Below are 17,267 nucleotides of genomic sequence, written 5' to 3'. Positions count from 1 at the left end.
AATCCCTGTTTTTAACCTCAAATATCGCTTATTTTCATAGAAATCCCTGTTTTTAACCTAAATATCGCTTATTTTCATAGAAATCCCAGTTTTTAACCTAAAATATCGCTTATTTTCCTAGAAATCCCTGTTTTTAACCTCAAATATCGCTTATTTTCATAGAAATCCCTGTTTTTAACCTAAAATATCACTTATTTTCATAGAAATCCCAGTTTTTAACCTCAAATATCGCTTATTTTCATAGAAATCCCTGTTTTTAACCTAAAATATCGCTTATTTCCATAGAAATCCCTGTTTTTAACCTCAAATATCGCTTATTTTCATAGAAATCCCTGTTTTTAACCTAAAATATCGCTTATTTTCATAGAAATCCCTGTTTTTCCCCTAAAATATCGCTTATTTTCCTAGAAATCCCTGTTTTTAACCTAAAATATCGCTTATTTTCATAGAAATCCCTGTTTTTCCCCTTAAATATCGCTTATTTCCATAGAAATCCCTGTTTTTAACCTAAAATATCGCTTATTTTCATAGAAATCCCTGTTTTTAACCTAAAATATCGCTTATTTTCATAGAAATCCCTGTTTTTCCCCTTAAATATCGCTTATTTTCATAGAAATCCCTGTTTTTAACCTCAAATATCGCTTATTTTCATAGAAATCCCTGTTTTTAACCTCAAATATCGCTTATTTTCATAGAAATCCCTGTTTTTCCCCTTAAATATCGCTTATTTTCATAGAAATCCCTGTTTTTAACCTAAAATATCGCTTATTTTCATAGAAATCCCTGTTTTTAACCTAAAATATCGCTTATTTCCGTAGAAATCCCTGTTTTTAACCTCAAATATCGCTTATTTTCATAGAAATCCCTGTTTTTAACCTCAAATATCGCTTATTTTCATAGAAATCCCTGTTTTTCCCCTTAAATATCGCTTATTTTCATAGAAATCCCTGTTTTTAACCTCAAAATATCGCTTATTTCCATAGAAATCCCTGTTTTTAACCTAAAATATCGCTTATTTTCCTAGAAATCCCTGTTTTTAACCTCAAATATCGCTTATTTTCATAGAAATCCCTGTTTTTAACCTCAAATATCGCTTATTTTCATAGAAATCCCTGTTTTTAACCTCAAATATCGCTTATTTTCATAGAAATCCCTGTTTTTAACCTTAAAATATCGCTTATTTTCATAGAAATCCCAGTTTTTAACCTCAAATATCGCTTATTTTCATAGAAATCCCTGTTTTTAACCTAAAATATCGCTTATTTTCATAGAAATCCCTGTTTTTAACCTCAAATATCGCTTATTTTCATAGAAATCCCTGTTTTTCCCCTTAAATATCGCTTATTTTCATAGAAATCCCTGTTTTTAACCTAAAATATCGCTTATTTTCATAGAAATCCCTGTTTTTAACCTCAAATATCGCTTATTTTCATAGAAATCCCTGTTTTTAACCTAAAATATCGCTTATTTTCCATAGAAATCCCAGTTTTTAACCTCAAATATCGCTTATTTTCATAGAAATCCCTGTTTTTAACCTTAAATATCGCTTATTTCCATAGAAATCCCTGTTTTTAACCTAAAATATCGCTTATTTTCATAGAAATCCCTGTTTTTCCCCTTAAATATCGCTTATTTTCATAGAAATCCCTGTTTTTAACCTTAAATATCGCTTATTTTCATAGAAATCCCTGTTTTTAACCTAAAATATCGCTTATTTTCATAGAAATCCCTGTTTTTAACCCCTTAAATATCGCTTATTTCCATAGAAATCCCTGTTTTTAACCTCAAATATCGCTTATTTTCATAGAAATCCCTGTTTTTAACCTTAAATATCGCTTATTTTCCTAGAAATCCCTGTTTTTCCCCTCAAATATCGCTTATTTTCATAGAAATCCCTGTTTTTAACCTAAAATATCGCTTATTTTCATAGAAATCCCTGTTTTTCCCCTTAAATATCGCTTATTTTCCTAGAAATCCCTGTTTTTAACCCCTAAAATATCGCTTATTTCCATAGAAATCCCTGTTTTTAACCTCAAATATCGCTTATTTTCATAGAAATCCCTGTTTTTAACCTTAAATATCGCTTATTTTCATAGAAATCCCTGTTTTTAACCTAAAATATCGCTTATTTTCATAGAAATCCCTGTTTTTAACCTAAAATATCGCTTATTTTCGTAGAAATCCCTGTTTTTAACCTCAAATATCGCTTATTTCCGTAGAAATCCCTGTTTTTAACCTCAAATATCGCTTATTTCCGTAGAAATCCCTGTTTTTAACCTCAAATATCGCTTATTTTCATAGAAATCCCTGTTTTTCCCCTTAAATATCGCTTATTTTCATAGAAATCCCTGTTTTCAACCTAAAATATCGTTTATTTCCATAGAAATCCCTGTTTTTAACCTAAAATATCGCTTATTTTCATAGAAATCCCTGTTTTTAACCTCAAATATCGCTTATTTTCATAGAAATCCCTGTTTTTAACCTCAAATATCGCTTATTTTCATAGAAATCCCTGTTTTTGAAATCCCTGATTTTAACCTAAAATATCGCTTATTTTCATAGAAATCCCAGTTTTTAACCTCAAATATCGCTTATTTTCATAGAAATCCCTGTTTTTAACCTAAAATATCGCTTATTTTCATAGAAATCCCTGTTTTTAACCTCAAATATCGCTTATTTTCATAGAAATCCCTGTTTTTAACCTCAAATATCGCTTATTTTCATAGAAATCCCTGTTTTTCCCCTTAAATATCGCTTATTTTCATAGAAATCCCTGTTTTTAACCTCAAATATCGCTTATTTTCATAGAAATCCCTGTTTTTAACCTCAAATATCGCTTATATTCCTAGAAATCCCTGTTTTTCCCCTTAAATATCGCTTATTTTCCTAGAAATCCCAGTTTTTAACCTAAAATATCGCTTATTTTCATAGAAATCCCTGTTTTTAACCTGAAATATCGCTTATTTCCATAGAAATCCCTGTTTTTAACCTCAAATATCGCTTATTTTCATAGAAATCCCTGTTTTTCCCCTTAAATATCGCTTATTTTCATAGAAATCCCAGTTTTTAACCTAAAATATCGCTTATTTTCCTAGAAATCCCTGTTTTTAACCTCAAATATCGCTTATTTTCATAGAAATCCCTGTTTTTAACCTAAAATATCGCTTATTTTCATAGAAATCCCAGTTTTTAACCTCAAATATCGCTTATTTTCCTAGAAATCCCTGTTTTTAACCTTAAATATCGCTTATTTCCATAGAAATCCCAGTTTTTAACCTAAAATATCGCTTATTTTCATAGAAATCCCTGTTTTTAACCTAAAATATCGCTTATTTCCATAGAAATCCCTGTTTTTCCCCTAAAATATCTCTTATTTTCCTAGAAATCCCTGTTTTTAACCTAAAATATCGCTTATTTTCATAGAAATCCCTGTTTTTCCCCTTAAATATCGCTTATTTCCATAGAAATCCCTGTTTTTAACCTCAAATATCGCTTATTTTCATAGAAATCCCTGTTTTTAACCTCAAATATCGCTTATTTTCATAGAAATCCCTGTTTTTAACCTCAAATATCGCTTATTTTCATAGAAATCCCTGTTTTTAACCTCAAATATCGCTTATTTTCATAGAAATCCCTGTTTTTCCCCTTAAATATCGCTTATTTTCATAGAAATCCCTGTTTTTCCCCTTAAATATCGCTTATTTTCATAGAAATCCCTGTTTTTAACCTCAAATATCGCTTATTTTCATAGAAATCCCTGTTTTTCCCCTTAAATATCGCTTATTTTCATAGAAATCCCTGTTTTTAACCTCAAATATCGCTTATTTTCATAGAAATCCCTGTTTTTAACCTTAAATATCGCTTATTTTCATAGAAATCCCTGTTTTTAACCTCAAATATCGCTTATTTTCATAGAAATCCCTGTTTTTAACCTTAAATATCGCTTATTTTCATAGAAATCCCTGTTTTTCCCCTTAAATATCGCTTATTTTCATAGAAATCCCTGTTTTTAACCTAAAATATCGCTTATTTTCATAGAAATCCCTGTTTTTAACCTCAAATATCGCTTATTTTCATAGAAATCCCTGTTTTTAACCTCAAATATCGCTTATTTCCGTAGAAATCCCTGTTTTTAACCTCAAATATCGCTTATTTTCATAGAAATCCCTGTTTTTCCCCTTAAATATCGCTTATTTTCATAGAAATCCCTGTTTTCAACCTAAAATATCGCTTATTTCCATAGAAATCCCTGTTTTTAACCTAAAATATCGCTTATTTTCCTAGAAATCCCTGTTTTTAACCTCAAATATCGCTTATTTTCATAGAAATCCCTGTTTTTAACCTCAAATATCGCTTATTTTCATAGAAATCCCTGTTTTTAACCTCAAATATCGCTTATTTTCATAGAAATCCCTGTTTTTAACCTAAAATATCGCTTATTTTCATAGAAATCCCTGTTTTTAACCTCAAATATCGCTTATTTTCATAGAAATCCCTGTTTTTAACCTAAAATATCGCTTATTTCCATAGAAATCCCTGTTTTTAACCTCAAATATCGCTTATTTTCATAGAAATCCCTGTTTTTAACCTAAAATATCGCTTATTTTCATAGAAATCCCTGTTTTTAACCTCAAATATCGCTTATTTCCATAGAAATCCCAGTTTTTAACCTAAAATATCGCTTATTTTCATAGAAATCCCTGTTTTTATCATAAAATATCGCTTATTTTCATAGAAATCCCTGTTTTTAACCTAAAATATCGCTTATTTTCATAGAAATCCCTGTTTTTAACATAAAATATCGCTTATTTTCATAGAAATCCCTGTTTTTAACCTAAAATATCGCTTATTTTCCTAGAAATCCCTGTTTTTAACCTCAAATATCGCTTATTTTCATAGAAATCCCTGTTTTTAACCTCAAATATCGCTTATTTTCATAGAAATCCCTGTTTTTCCCCTTAAATATCGCTTATTTTCATAGAAATCCCTGTTTTTAACCTCAAATATCGCTTATTTTCATAGAAATCCCTGTTTTTAACCTTAAATATCGCTTATTTTCATAGAAATCCCTGTTTTTAACCTCAAATATCGCTTATTTTCATAGAAATCCCTGTTTTTAACCTAAAATATCGCTTATTTTCATAGAAATCCCTGTTTTTAACCTAAAATATCGCTTATTTTCATAGAAATCCCTGTTTTTAACCTCAAATATCGCTTATTTTCATAGAAATCCCTGTTTTTAACCTCAAATATCGCTTATTTTCATAGAAATCCCTGTTTTTAACCTAAAATATCGCTTATTTTCATAGAAATCCCTGTTTTTCCCCTTAAATATCGCTTATTTTCATAGAAATCCCTGTTTTTAACCTAAAATATCGCTTATTTCCATAGAAATCCCTGTTTTTAACCTAAAATATCGCTTATTTTCATAGAAATCCCTGTTTTTAACCTCAAATATCGCTTATTTTCATAGAAATCCCTGTTTTTAACCTCAAATATCGCTTATTTTCATAGAAATCCCTGTTTTTAACCTCAAATATCGCTTATTTTCATAGAAATCCCTGTTTTTAACCTAAAATATCGCTTATTTTCATAGAAATCCCAGTTTTTAACCTCAAATATCGCTTATTTTCATAGAAATCCCTGTTTTTAACCTAAAATATCGCTTATTTTCATAGAAATCCCTGTTTTTAACCTCAAATATCGCTTATTTTCATAGAAATCCCTGTTTTTCCCCTTAAATATCGCTTATTTTCATAGAAATCCCTGTTTTTAACCTAAAATATCGCTTATTTTCATAGAAATCCCTGTTTTTAACCTCAAATATCGCTTATTTTCATAGAAATCCCTGTTTTTAACCTAAAATATCGCTTATTTTCATAGAAATCCCTGTTTTTAACCTCAAATATCGCTTATTTTCATAGAAATCCCTGTTTTTAACCTTAAATATCGCTTATTTTCATAGAAATCCCTGTTTTTAACCTAAAATATCGCTTATTTTCATAGAAATCCCTGTTTTTCCCCTTAAATATCGCTTATTTTCATAGAAATCCCTGTTTTTCCCCTTAAATATCGCTTATTTTCATAGAAATCCCTGTTTTTAACCTTAAATATCGCTTATTTTCATAGAAATCCCTGTTTTTCCCCTTAAATATCGCTTATTTTCCTAGAAATCCCTGTTTTTAACCTCAAATATCGCTTATTTTCATAGAAATCCCTGTTTTTAACCTCAAATATCGCTTATTTTCATAGAAATCCCTGTTTTTAACCTCAAATATCGCTTATTTTCATAGAAATCCCTGTTTTTAACCTCAAATATCGCTTATTTTCATAGAAATCCCTGTTTTTAACCTAAAATATCGCTTATTTTCATAGAAATCCCTGTTTTTCCCCTTAAATATCGCTTATTTTCATAGAAATCCCTGTTTTTAACCTAAAATATCGCTTATTTTCATAGAAATCCCTGTTTTTAACCTAAAATATCGCTTATTTTCATAGAAATCCCTGTTTTTAACCTAAAATATCGCTTATTTTCATAGAAATCCCTGTTTTTAACCTAAAATATCGCTTATTTTCATAGAAATCCCTGTTTTTAACCTCAAATATCGCTTATTTCCGTAGAAATCCCTGTTTTTAACCTCAAATATCGCTTATTTTCATAGAAATCCCTGTTTTTAACCTCAAATATCGCTTATTTTCATAGAAATCCCTGTTTTTCCCCTTAAATATCGCTTATTTTCATAGAAATCCCTGTTTTTAACCTCAAATATCGCTTATTTTCATAGAAATCCCTGTTTTTAACCTAAAATATCGCTTATTTTCATAGAAATCCCTGTTTTTAACCTCAAATATCGCTTATTTTCATAGAAATCCCTGTTTTTAACCTCAAATATCGCTTATTTTCATAGAAATCCCTGTTTTTAACCTCAAATATCGCTTATTTTCATAGAAATCCCTGTTTTTAACCTAAAATATCGCTTATTTTCATAGAAATCCCTGTTTTTAACCTCAAATATCGCTTATTTTCATAGAAATCCCTGTTTTTAACCTAAAATATCGCTTATTTTCATAGAAATCCCTGTTTTTAACCTCAAATATCGCTTATTTTCATAGAAATCCCTGTTTTTCCCCTTAAATATCGCTTATTTTCATAGAAATCCCTGTTTTTAACCTCAAATATCGCTTATTTTCATAGAAATCCCTGTTTTTAACCTCAAATATCGCTTATTTTCATAGAAATCCCTGTTTTTAACCTCAAATATCGCTTATTTTCATAGAAATCCCTGTTTTTCCCCTTAAATATCGCTTATTTTCATAGAAATCCCTGTTTTTAACCTCAAATATCGCTTATTTTCATAGAAATCCCTGTTTTTAACCTCAAATATCGCTTATTTTCATAGAAATCCCTGTTTTTAACCTAAAATATCGCTTATTTTCATAGAAATCCCTGTTTTTAACCTCAAATATCGCTTATTTTCATAGAAATCCCTGTTTTTAACCTTAAATATCGCTTATTTTCATAGAAATCCCTGTTTTTAACCTTAAAATATCGCTTATTTTCATAGAAATCCCTGTTTTTAACCTCAAATATCGCTTATTTTCATAGAAATCCCTGTTTTTAACCTAAATATCGCTTATTTTCATAGAAATCCCTGTTTTTAACCTAAAATATCGCTTATTTTCATAGAAATCCCTGTTTTTAACCTTAAATATCGCTTATTTTCATAGAAATCCCTGTTTTTAACCTCAAATATCGCTTATTTTCATAGAAATCCCTGTTTTTAACCTAAAATATCGCTTATTTTCATAGAAATCCCTGTTTTTAACCTCAAATATCGCTTATTTTCATAGAAATCCCTGTTTTTCCCCTTAAATATCGCTTATTTTCATAGAAATCCCTGTTTTTAACCTCAAATATCGCTTATTTTCATAGAAATCCCTGTTTTTAACCTCAAATATCGCTTATTTTCATAGAAATCCCTGTTTTTCCCCTTAAATATCGCTTATTTTCATAGAAATCCATATCGCTTATTTTCATAGAAATCCCTGTTTTTAACCTAAAATATCGCTTATTTTCATAGAAATCCCTGTTTTTAACCTCAAATATCGCTTATTTTCATAGAAATCCCTGTTTTTAACCTAAAATATCGCTTATTTTCATAGAAATCCCTGTTTTTAACCTTAAATATCGCTTATTTTCATAGAAATCCCTGTTTTTAACCTCAAATATCGCTTATTTTCATAGAAATCCCTGTTTTTAACCTAAAATATCGCTTATTTTCCTAGAAATCCCTGTTTTTAACCTCAAATATCGCTTATTTTCATAGAAATCCCTGTTTTTCCCCTTAAATATCGCTTATTTTCATAGAAATCCCTGTTTTTAACCTCAAATATCGCTTATTTTCATAGAAATCCCTGTTTTTAACCCCTTAAAATATCGCTTATTTTCATAGAAATCCCTGTTTTTAACCTCAAATATCGCTTATTTTCATAGAAATCCCTGTTTTTAACCTCAAATATCGCTTATTTTCATAGAAATCCCTGTTTTTCCCCTTAAATATCGCTTATTTCCATAGAAATCCCTGTTTTTAACCTCAAATATCGCTTATTTTCATAGAAATCCCTGTTTTTAACCTCAAATATCGCTTATTTTCATAGAAATCCCTGTTTTTAACCTCAAATATCGCTTATTTTCATAGAAATCCCTGTTTTTAACCTCAAATATCGCTTATTTTCATAGAAATCCCTGTTTTTAACCTAAAATATCGCTTATTTTCATAGAAATCCCTGTTTTTAACCTCAAATATCGCTTATTTTCATAGAAATCCCTGTTTTTAACCTAAAATATCGCTTATTTTCCTAGAAATCCCTGTTTTTAACCTCAAATATCGCTTATTTTCATAGAAATCCCTGTTTTTAACCTTAAATATCGCTTATTTTCATAGAAATCCCTGTTTTTAACCTCAAATATCGCTTATTTTCATAGAAATCCCTGTTTTTAACCTCAAATATCGCTTATTTTCATAGAAATCCCTGTTTTTAACCTAAAATATCGCTTATTTTCATAGAAATCCCTGTTTTTAACCTCAAATATCGCTTATTTTCATAGAAATCCCTGTTTTTAACCTTAAATATCGCTTATTTCCATAGAAATCCCTGTTTTTAACCTAAAATATCGCTTATTTTCATAGAAATCCCTGTTTTTAACCTAAAATATCGCTTATTTTCATAGAAATCCCTGTTTTTCCCCTAAAATATCGCTTATTTTCCTAGAAATCCCTGTTTTTAACCTAAAATATCGCTTATTTTCATAGAAATCCCTGTTTTTCCCCTTAAATATCGCTTATTTTCATAGAAATCCCTGTTTTTAACCTAAAATATCGCTTATTTTCATAGAAATCCCTGTTTTTAACCTCAAATATCGCTTATTTTCATAGAAATCCCTGTTTTTCCCCTCAAATATCGCTTATTTTCATAGAAATCCCTGTTTTTAACCTAAAATATCGCTTATTTTCATAGAAATCCCTGTTTTTCCCCTTAAATATCGCTTATTTTCCTAGAAATCCCTGTTTTTCCCCTTAAATATCGCTTATTTTCATAGAAATCCCTGTTTTTAACCTAAAATATCGCTTATTTTCATAGAAATCCCTGTTTTTCCCCTTAAATATCGCTTATTTCCATAGAAATCCCTGTTTTTAACCTCAAATATCGCTTATTTTCATAGAAATCCCTGTTTTTAACCTTAAATATCGCTTATTTTCATAGAAATCCCTGTTTTTCCCCTTAAATATCGCTTATTTTCATAGAAATCCCTGTTTTTAACCTCAAATATCGCTTATTTTCATAGAAATCCCTGTTTTTAACCTAAAATATCGCTTATTTTCATAGAAATCCCTGTTTTTAACCTCAAATATCGCTTATTTTCATAGAAATCCCTGTTTTTAACCTCAAATATCGCTTATTTTCATAGAAATCCCTGTTTTTCCCCTTAAATATCGCTTATTTTCATAGAAATCCCTGTTTTTAACCTCAAATATCGCTTATTTTCATAGAAATCCCTGTTTTTAACCTAAAATATCGCTTATTTTCATAGAAATCCCTGTTTTTAACCTCAAATATCGCTTATTTTCATAGAAATCCCTGTTTTTAACCTCAAATATCGCTTATTTTCATAGAAATCCCTGTTTTTAACCTAAAATATCGCTTATTTTCATAGAAATCCCTGTTTTTAACCTAAAATATCACTTATTTTCATAGAAATCCCAGTTTTTAACCTCAAATATCGCTTATTTTCATAGAAATCCCTGTTTTTAACCTAAAATATCGCTTATTTTCATAGAAATCCCTGTTTTTAACCTCAAATATCGCTTATTTTCATAGAAATCCCTGTTTTTCCCCTTAAATATCGCTTATTTTCATAGAAATCCCTGTTTTTAACCTCAAATATCGCTTATTTTCATAGAAATCCCTGTTTTTAACCTCAAATATCGCTTATTTTCATAGAAATCCCTGTTTTTAACCTCAAATATCGCTTATTTTCATAGAAATCCCTGTTTTTAACCCCTTAAATATCGCTTATTTTCATAGAAATCCCTGTTTTTAACCTCAAATATCGCTTATTTTCATAGAAATCCCTGTTTTTAACCTAAAATATCGCTTATTTTCATAGAAATCCCTGTTTTTAACCTAAAATATCGCTTATTTTCATAGAAATCCCTGTTTTTAACCTAAAATATCGCTTATTTTCATAGAAATCCCTGTTTTTAACCTCAAATATCGCTTATTTTCATAGAAATCCCTGTTTTTAACCTCAAATATCGCTTATTTTCATAGAAATCCCTGTTTTTAACCTCAAATATCGCTTATTTTCATAGAAATCCCTGTTTTTCCCCTTAAATATCGCTTATTTTCATAGAAATCCCTGTTTTCCCCTTAAATATCGCTTATTTTCATAGAAATCCCTGTTTTTAACCTCAAATATCGCTTATTTTCATAGAAATCCCTGTTTTTAACCTCAAATATCGCTTATTTTCATAGAAATCCCTGTTTTTAACCTAAAATATCGCTTATTTTCATAGAAATCCCTGTTTTTAACCTTAAATATCGCTTATTTTCATAGAAATCCCTGTTTTTAACCTCAAATATCGCTTATTTTCATAGAAATCCCTGTTTTTAACCTAAAATATCGCTTATTTTCATAGAAATCCCTGTTTTTAACCTCAAATATCGCTTATTTTCATAGAAATCCCTGTTTTTCCCCTTAAATATCGCTTATTTTCATAGAAATCCCTGTTTTTAACCTCAAATATCGCTTATTTTCATAGAAATCCCTGTTTTTAACCTTAAATATCGCTTATTTTCATAGAAATCCCTGTTTTTCCCCTTAAATATCGCTTATTTTCATAGAAATCCCTGTTTTTCCCCTTAAATATCGCTTATTTTCATAGAAATCCCTGTTTTTAACCTCAAATATCGCTTATTTTCATAGAAATCCCTGTTTTTAACCTCAAATATCGCTTATTTTCATAGAAATCCCTGTTTTTAACCTAAAATATCGCTTATTTTCATAGAAATCCCTGTTTTTAACCTTAAAATATCGCTTATTTTCATAGAAATCCCTGTTTTTAACCTCAAATATCGCTTATTTTCATAGAAATCCCTGTTTTTAACCTAAAATATCGCTTATTTTCATAGAAATCCCTGTTTTTAACCTTAAATATCGCTTATTTTCATAGAAATCCCTGTTTTTCCCCTTAAATATCGCTTATTTTCATAGAAATCCCTGTTTTTAACCTCAAATATCGCTTATTTTCATAGAAATCCCTGTTTTTAACCTCAAATATCGCTTATTTTCATAGAAATCCCTGTTTTTAACCTAAAATATCGCTTATTTTCATAGAAATCCCTGTTTTTAACCTCAAATATCGCTTATTTTCATAGAAATCCCTGTTTTTCCCCTTAAATATCGCTTATTTTCATAGAAATCCCTGTTTTTAACCTCAAATATCGCTTATTTTCATAGAAATCCCTGTTTTTAACCTTAAATATCGCTTATTTTCATAGAAATCCCTGTTTTTCCCCTTAAATATCGCTTATTTTCATAGAAATCCCTGTTTTTAACCTAAAATATCGCTTATTTTCGTAGAAATCCCTGTTTTTAACCTAAAATATCGCTTATTTTCATAGAAATCCCTGTTTTTAACCTCAAATATCGCTTATTTTCATAGAAATCCCTGTTTTTAACCTCAAATATCGCTTATTTTCATAGAAATCCCTGTTTTTAACCTCAAATATCGCTTATTTTCATAGAAATCCCTGTTTTTCCCCTTAAATATCGCTTATTTTCATAGAAATCCCTGTTTTTAACCTAAAATATCGCTTATTTTCATAGAAATCCCTGTTTTTAACCTAAAATATCGCTTATTTTCATAGAAATCCCTGTTTTTAACCTCAAATATCGCTTATTTTCATAGAAATCCCTGTTTTTAACCTCAAATATCGCTTATTTTCATAGAAATCCCTGTTTTTAACCTAAAATATCGCTTATTTTCATAGAAATCCCTGTTTTTAACCTAAAATATCGCTTATTTTCATAGAAATCCCTGTTTTTAACCTCAAATATCGCTTATTTTCATAGAAATCCCTGTTTTTAACCTAAAATATCGCTTATTTTCATAGAAATCCCTGTTTTTAACCTCAAATATCGCTTATTTTCATAGAAATCCCTGTTTTTCCCCTTAAATATCGCTTATTTTCATAGAAATCCCTGTTTTTAACCTCAAATATCGCTTATTTTCATAGAAATCCCTGTTTTTAACCTGAAATATCGCTTATTTTCATAGAAATCCCTGTTTTTAACCTCAAATATCGCTTATTTTCATAGAAATCCCTGTTTTTCCCCTTAAATATCGCTTATTTTCATAGAAATCCCTGTTTTTAACCTCAAATATCGCTTATTTTCATAGAAATCCCTGTTTTTAACCTAAATATCGCTTATTTTCATAGAAATCCCTGTTTTTAACCTAAAATATCGCTTATTTTCATAGAAATCCCTGTTTTTAACCTCAAATATCGCTTATTTTCATAGAAATCCCTGTTTTTAACCTCAAATATCGCTTATTTTCATAGAAATCCCTGTTTTTAACCCCTTAAATATCGCTTATTTTCATAGAAATCCCTGTTTTTAACCTTAAAATATCGCTTATTTTCATAGAAATCCCTGTTTTTAACCTAAAATATCGCTTATTTTCATAGAAATCCCTGTTTTTAACCTCAAATATCGCTTATTTTCATAGAAATCCCTGTTTTTAACCTCAAATATCGCTTATTTTCATAGAAATCCCTGTTTTTAACCTCAAATATCGCTTATTTTCATAGAAATCCCTGTTTTTAACCTAAATATCGCTTATTTTCATAGAAATCCCTGTTTTTAACCTCAAATATCGCTTATTTTCATAGAAATCCCTGTTTTTAACCTCAAATATCGCTTATTTTCATAGAAATCCCTGTTTTTAACCTCAAATATCGCTTATTTTCATAGAAATCCCTGTTTTTCCCCTTAAATATCGCTTATTTTCATAGAAATCCCTGTTTTTAACCTCAAATATCGCTTATTTTCATAGAAATCCCTGTTTTTAACCTAAATATCGCTTATTTTCATAGAAATCCCTGTTTTTAACCTCAAATATCGCTTATTTTCATAGAAATCCCTGTTTTTAACCTTAAATATCGCTTATTTTCATAGAAATCCCTGTTTTTAACCTAAATATCGCTTATTTTCATAGAAATCCCTGTTTTTAACCTCAAATATCGCTTATTTTCATAGAAATCCCTGTTTTTAACCTCAAATATCGCTTATTTTCATAGAAATCCCTGTTTTTAACCTAAATATCGCTTATTTTCATAGAAATCCCTGTTTTTAACCTAAAATATCGCTTATTTTCATAGAAATCCCTGTTTTTAACCTCAAATATCGCTTATTTTCATAGAAATCCCTGTTTTTCCCCTTAAATATCGCTTATTTTCATAGAAATCCCTGTTTTTAACCTCAAATATCGCTTATTTTCATAGAAATCCCTGTTTTTAACCTCAAATATCGCTTATTTTCATAGAAATCCCTGTTTTTAACCTCAAATATCGCTTATTTTCATAGAAATCCCTGTTTTTAACCTTAAAATATCGCTTATTTTCATAGAAATCCCTGTTTTTAACCTCAAATATCGCTTATTTTCATAGAAATCCCTGTTTTTAACCTAAAATATCGCTTATTTTCATAGAAATCCCTGTTTTTAACCTAAAATATCGCTTATTTTCATAGAAATCCCTGTTTTTAACCTAAAATATCGCTTATTTTCATAGAAATCCCTGTTTTTAACCTCAAATATCGCTTATTTTCATAGAAATCCCTGTTTTTAACCCCTTAAATATCGCTTATTTTCATAGAAATCCCTGTTTTTAACCTCAAATATCGCTTATTTTCATAGAAATCCCTGTTTTTAACCTTAAATATCGCTTATTTTCATAGAAATCCCTGTTTTTAACCTCAAATATCGCTTATTTTCATAGAAATCCCTGTTTTTAACCTAAAATATCGCTTATTTTCATAGAAATCCCTGTTTTTAACCTCAAATATCGCTTATTTTCATAGAAATCCCTGTTTTTAACCTCAAATATCGCTTATTTTCATAGAAATCCCTGTTTTTAACCTTAAATATCGCTTATTTTCATAGAAATCCCTGTTTTTAACCTCAAATATCGCTTATTTTCATAGAAATCCCTGTTTTTCCCCTTAAATATCGCTTATTTTCATAGAAATCCCTGTTTTTAACCTCAAATATCGCTTATTTCCATAGAAATCCCTGTTTTTAACCTAAAATATCGCTTATTTTCATAGAAATCCCTGTTTTTAACCTCAAATATCGCTTATTTTCATAGAAATCCCTGTTTTTAACCTAAAATATCGCTTATTTTCATAGAAATCCCTGTTTTTAACCTCAAATATCGCTTATTTTCATAGAAATCCCTGTTTTTAACCTCAAATATCGCTTATTTTCATAGAAATCCCTGTTTTTAACCTCAAATATCGCTTATTTTCATAGAAATCCCTGTTTTTAACCTCAAATATCGCTTATTTTCATAGAAATCCCTGTTTTTCCCCTTAAATATCGCTTATTTTCATAGAAATCCCTGTTTTTCCCCTTAAATATCGCTTATTTTCATAGAAATCCCTGTTTTTAACCTCAAATATCGCTTATTTTCATAGAAATCCCTGTTTTTAACCTAAAATATCGCTTATTTTCATAGAAATCCCTGTTTTCCCCCATAAATATCGCTTATTTTCATAGAAATCCCTGTTTTTAACCTAAAATATCGCTTATTTTCATAGAAATCCCTGTTTTTAACCTCAAATATCGCTTATTTTCATAGAAATCCCTGTTTTTCCCCTTAAATATCGCTTATTTTCATAGAAATCCCTGTTTTTAACCTCAAATATCGCTTATTTTCATAGAAATCCCTGTTTTTAACCTCAAATATCGCTTATTTTCATAGAAATCCCTGTTTTTAACCTAAATATCGCTTATTTTCATAGAAATCCCTGTTTTTAACCTAAAATATCGCTTATTTTCATAGAAATCCCTGTTTTTAACCTCAAATATCGCTTATTTTCATAGAAATCCCTGTTTTTAACCTCAAATATCGCTTATTTTCATAGAAATCCCTGTTTTTAACCTCAAATATCGCTTATTTTCATAGAAATCCCTGTTTTTCCCCTTAAATATCGCTTATTTTCATAGAAATCCCTGTTTTTAACCTAAAATATCGCTTATTTTCATAGAAATCCCTGTTTTTAACCTCAAATATCGCTTATTTCCATAGAAATCCCTGTTTTTAACCCTCAAATATCGCTTATTTTCATAGAAATCCCTGTTTTTAACCCCCATAAATATCGCTTATTTTCATAGAAATCCCTGTTTTTAACCTAAAATATCGCTTATTTTCATAGAAATCCCTGTTTTTAACCTAAAATATCGCTTATTTTCATAGAAATCCCTGTTTTTCCCCTTAAATATCGCTTATTTTCATAGAAATCCCTGTTTTTAACCTCAAATATCGCTTATTTTCATAGAAATCCCTGTTTTTAACCTTAAATATCGCTTATTTTCATAGAAATCCCTGTTTTTCCCCTTAAATATCGCTTATTTTCATAGAAATCCCTGTTTTTAACCTAAAATATCGCTTATTTTCATAGAAATCCCTGTTTTTAACCTAAAATATCGCTTATTTTCATAGAAATCCCTGTTTTTAACCTCAAATATCGCTTATTTTCATAGAAATCCCTGTTTTTAACCTAAAATATCGCTTATTTTCATAGAAATCCCTGTTTTTAACCTTAAATATCGCTTATTTTCATAGAAATCCCTGTTTTTAACCTCAAATATCGCTTATTTTCATAGAAATCCCTGTTTTTAACCTAAAATATCGCTTATTTTCATAGAAATCCCTGTTTTTAACCTCAAATATCGCTTATTTTCATAGAAATCCCTGTTTTTCCCCTTAAATATCGCTTATTTTCATAGAAATCCCTGTTTTTAACCTAAATATCGCTTATTTTCATAGAAATCCCAGTTTTTAACCTCAAATATCGCTTATTTTCATAGAAATCCCTGTTTTTAACCTCAAATATCGCTTATTTTCATAGAAATCCCTGTTTTTAACCTCAAATATCGCTTATTTTCATAGAAATCCCTGTTTTTAACCTAAAATATCGCTTATTTTCATAGAAATCCCTGTTTTTAACCTCAAATATCGCTTATTTTCATAGAAATCCCTGTTTTTAACCTTAAATATCGCTTATTTTCATAGAAATCCCTGTTTTTAACCTCAAATATCGCTTATTTTCATAGAAATCCCTGTTTTTAACCTAAAATATCGCTTATTTTCATAGAAATCCCTGTTTTTAACCTCAAATATCGCTTATTTTCATAGAAATCCCTGTTTTTAACCTCAAATATCGCTTATTTTCATAGAAATCCCTGTTTTTAACCTCAAATATCGCTTATTTTCATAGAAATCCCTGTTTTTAACCTCAAATATCGCTTATTTTCATAGAAATCCCTGTTTTTCCCCTTAAATATCGCTTATTTTCATAGAAATCCCTGTTTTCAACCTAAAATATCGCTTATTTTCATAGAAATCCCTGTTTTTAACCTAAAATATCGCTTATTTTCCTAGAAATCCCTGTTTTTAACCTCAAATATCGCTTATTT

The 17,267-nt window shown here is 29.1% G+C and overlaps 1 long non-coding RNA gene across 12 annotated transcripts in view; it reads right to left on the bottom strand.

The window, feature by feature from the left end:
• LOC128078273 (uncharacterized) overlaps window positions 1-17,267 on the bottom strand; it is a 58,530-nt gene that overhangs the window by 25,710 nt on the left and 15,553 nt on the right. For 3 of the 12 annotated variants that reach the window (XR_008205535.1, XR_008205532.1, XR_008205551.1), the window contains exon 1: window positions 344-358. This is a non-coding gene — a long non-coding RNA (uncharacterized LOC128078273). The other 9 variants (XR_008205519.1, XR_008205518.1, XR_008205555.1 and 6 more) reach the window with 8 other exon arrangements.

This window comes from Tympanuchus pallidicinctus, unplaced genomic scaffold (assembly GCF_026119805.1).
Source record: "Tympanuchus pallidicinctus isolate F22 unplaced genomic scaffold, pur_lepc_1.0 scaffold169, whole genome shotgun sequence".
In the NCBI taxonomy this organism is placed as follows: domain Eukaryota; kingdom Metazoa; phylum Chordata; class Aves; order Galliformes; family Phasianidae; genus Tympanuchus; species Tympanuchus pallidicinctus.
Note: the sequence above shows the minus strand (reverse complement) of the source record. Positions and strands in the feature narration are given on the sequence as shown.